This window comes from Nanorana parkeri, unplaced genomic scaffold (assembly GCF_000935625.1).
Source record: "Nanorana parkeri isolate BGI_ZX_2015 unplaced genomic scaffold, ASM93562v1 scaffold1025, whole genome shotgun sequence".
Classification (NCBI taxonomy): Eukaryota; Metazoa; Chordata; class Amphibia; order Anura; family Dicroglossidae; genus Nanorana; species Nanorana parkeri.
Window position 1 is genome coordinate 421,739 of NW_017307293.1, and position 3,954 is coordinate 425,692.

At 47.7% G+C, this 3,954-nt stretch overlaps 1 protein-coding gene across 1 annotated transcript in view; it reads left to right on the forward strand.

Annotated features, from left to right (window-relative positions):
- LOC108795910 (urocanate hydratase-like) overlaps positions 1-3,954 on the forward strand; it is a 48,539-nt gene that overhangs the window by 23,064 nt on the left and 21,521 nt on the right. The window lies entirely within an intron of this gene.

A 3,954-nucleotide genomic window follows, 5' to 3' on the forward strand; every position in this document is an offset into this window, starting at 1 on the left:
ACCTCATCCCGCCGGGTAAACGCCCCCCCCTCTCTCTCTGCCGGCGTCCATCACCAAGATGCCCGGCAGTTATCGGAATACTGCCGCACGTGCGCGATGACGTCATCGCGCATGCGTGTGGTGACGTCATGCGCAGTGACGTCTCGGCGGGGTGACACCTGGTTACCGCTCCGGGTGTCACCCAGCTTCGGGACTCCCCTTTGCGGTAGGACTACCTTTGCAATTAAAGGGTTCAGTGCTTGCTTTGTCTAGGGAGCTCACATAAAGCAGATGTACTCATCTGGTCCCCAGTCCCGCCTGGCTGCTAGACCAGTCCCTGCAACTTCTCCCCTGGGGATCTGGTGGTAAGATCCTCTGACATCGTCGTCCTCTGGAGCCACCCTTGCACATGCTAGTAAGCTATGTGTGTCTCCACCAGCACAGCAAGACAAGCCATTCTTCGGCTTCCTGGACGGCTGCTGAAGTCTGTTCTCTTGCGATTGTATTGGACAGGAAGTTGCAGGAGGCAGAGCTGAGAGAGTTGGAGCTGTTTGGTAATACGATGATGGAAGTGCTCGGGCAAAAAAGTTCTATTTTAACTCCTTAGGTTGCCAGTGCTCGGCTCCATCTACAAACTGCTTCTTGCCTGGCTGTCTCTAGCCCTATATTAGAGTCCCTGACCTGCAACAAGCACGCAGCAAGGAAAGTCAGAACTCTTGATATGAATACTTGTTTTTGAGCCCAGTGCAGATGCCGCGTTCTGTGTCTTTTGCTCTGGTCACATTTGTAAATGTGGGAATGAGCCGTAACACAGAACAAGCTGATTTCACTTTGTACAGAGGACAAACAGACCAACATATTTCCCTGGCAAAGGCCGACGTCCTAGTAAAGGAGGCCGAACACAATGCTAAAATGATGCTGAGCTGGGATGTGTCCAATGGGGTAAGGTGTTGTGGTTTTGTTTTAGGACGTGTGTATGAAGATGGCTCGTGTATGTGTTTCATTGTTCCCCCGATGCCCAAAGAGTTAGCACTTTATTTTGAGACATTGGAAATGGCAACCAATGTATTTTCTTTACAATGTATACGTTTTTTTTTTGTTTTTTTTAAAATTTTATATATAGAGGATGTAAATTGTGAAAGTTGTGGCCCAAAAAGGACTAACCGCCACTGTTGCCCATCATCTTTTCCCCATTCCTGACTTGCCATGCGTTGTTCTACACCATTTCTCTGAGGGAAAGTTGCTATCTTGATGGAGGCGGGGCTTTAGCTTATATCAGAGCTGCCCCCATTAATGGACCAGCCATCTGATGACTTGTAGGATTACAATTAAGCAGCTGCACGGAGTGAATGAAGCGGGGAGATCCTTGCAGTGCAGGTCCAGCTTCCTCTCCGGCAAGGAGAACAGTGAGCAGTATAGTAATGACCTCACCAAATCTCCTGAGACCATCAGTCAGAGGCAGCAGTGCCTTCAATGATCTCACACTGCAGATATAAAGCTATGAGGATACAGAACAGGAGTGTCTAGGTGACTACAGGAACCTCTGGAGGAATTAGACATTTTCTACGGCTGGGTTTCTTGATGTTCCCTATAAGTCGGCAAATCTTCATTTTATTAGTTTCGGTGCTCTTTAGATCTGAGCAAAAAGGTTTTTGTTTTTTTTTATCCATGTGGAGTGTTTATTATTTTCTCATTTTCACCTTTGACGTGTTGTTACAATGCCCCGCTGTCATTTTTCAGCAAACCGGGAGCACAACCTCCCTAAAGGTTGTCAACACCCCCCCCCCCCCCCCATGAGATGATGCCTGAGGAGACGGCCTCATTATAGGCAAAAGTCCATGTATCCCATCGCACTCCTGCCCGGAGAATGCCCAATGTAGCAGGGCGGGTGCAGCAGTGACAACTGATGCCTCCGTCAAAACATACAAAAAAATAATAGTCACCGGCACTCCAAATAATCAAGTCAATTAGTTTATTGACCCAAGTGATAACACCTCTAGCAACGTTTCGAGACCAATGCGGTCCCGTCCTCGACCAATGCGGCCCCTTCCTCGACCAATGCGGCCCCTTCCTCGACCAATGCGGCCCCTTCCTCGACCAATGCGGCCCCTTCCTCGGGGTGTTATCACGTTGCTAGAGGTGTTATCACTTGGGTCAATAAACTCATTGACTTGATTTATTTGGAGTGCTGGTGACTTTCTTTAATTTTTTTGGCCTCATTATAGGGACGGCCCTGTATAGTGGTGACAAAAATGCCCCTCCAGAAGTGTCACAGACCTTTTGCTAAATCGGAGGTTGACTATCATTAGACCAACCACTAAATCTCATAGTTGATTGATGGACCTTCCTCAATGTATCCAACGCCGTGCTCCTGTACTGAATTTGATGTGTAGTTATATTAGTGCAATATTTTTGTTCTCTAATACATTTCTATGCACCTTGGATAATTTATTAATCTTATTTAATTTTTTCTCTCCAGGTGGCACGGCGTTGCTGGTCGGGTAACAGAAATGCCTACGACACCATCATCCAAACCATGGAGGAGGACCGTAGGCTGAGAGTCACCCTTCCATACATTGTGAAGGACCCGGGTGCCCTGGAGAAGGCTTTGTCTCAGCCTTGATCTCCATTTTGGATCTCCAGAGATCATTGACATCCATCGCTCGCACCTCCTGGGCTCCTCCCACCAGCACACATCCAATCATCCCGATCCGCAATCCGCATTTGACTCTTTTGTAATCAGATGGAGAAATGCTCATCGGGTCTTTCTGTCTGAGAGTCTCGGAAGTCGGATGTTATAATTCAGCTTCACTCACACTGATCACAGCAACTTCACCTAATAATAATAAAAAATGTTTTATAAGCATCCTGTGTTTCATTTTTAAGGAGTTCTGTAGTCTCAGCATCCCCCCCCCATCCCCCATCCATATGACATCAGCATTGTAATAGGAATACATAGTAGAGATGTTTCTGATAATGCAATCAAAGCTTACATGAAGAAATCCCTTTTATATAGTGAGTGCTGTCTTCCGTCTGCCCATCGCTTCCAACAACTTCCTGGACTCCCAGCGTGCTTTGTATCTCCTTCCCTGCTGCTTGATGTGATACAATCTCCATTTCTCAACACTACATTTCCCATCATGCATTGCTTCCAGCAAGCAATGATAATGTGACATTGCTCAGACGTTGGGTTATAGTTTTGGAAGGCAGTAACATGGTGTCAGTGCATTGAGGAAGTCCATCCTATCGGCATCTTCAGCGTACAGACTTCTAGATCCATGGTTCTCAATTGGTGGGTCGTGACCCAAAAGTGGGTCGCGACCTCGTTTTCAGTGGGTCGCCCTTGCCTTCCCCTTTTCTATGTGAGAGACTGCACAGCCTCACCCTAGCGTAGCAAAATCAGTTCTTGTGCTGAGCAGTCATTCAGAATATGCTGCCTGGCGCCAAGTGTCAGCTTGGGGTGGGGTGGAGCTATGGCCACAAGGGAGCTCCACCCATACGTGCATTGCTTCCAGCTCCCTCACGTGACCTGTGGAGGTGCCATGACTGGAGTGAAGTCACATTCTGGCTCCCGCCACCTCTAAAGGGCGCACAAGGGAGTTGTACAAGCAATGCATGTATGGATGGAGCTCCGTCACAGCCCAGTGCTGGACCCCCAAGCTGAGGATCGCCCTCACCGGAATGCACGGTACCGCGATGCCGTGCGTTCCATTGCAGTGCGATTTGGGTTGCCACCTAATGTCTAAGGACAAGTGCGGGTCCTGAGGTTACACGGGTTGAGAAACACTCTTCTAGATGGATCTGGTGATTAGGAGCGGGAGAGAACTTTTGGAAATTCAATCTAGAAATACAGATTTAGTTTTTATGACCCTTCAAATCCTACAACTGCCTAACATTCCATCTCTTTCCCAATCGAAAATTCAATATTATATCTAAAACCAAATTGTTCTCTCCCTTTTGGAAACTGGGTGAAGG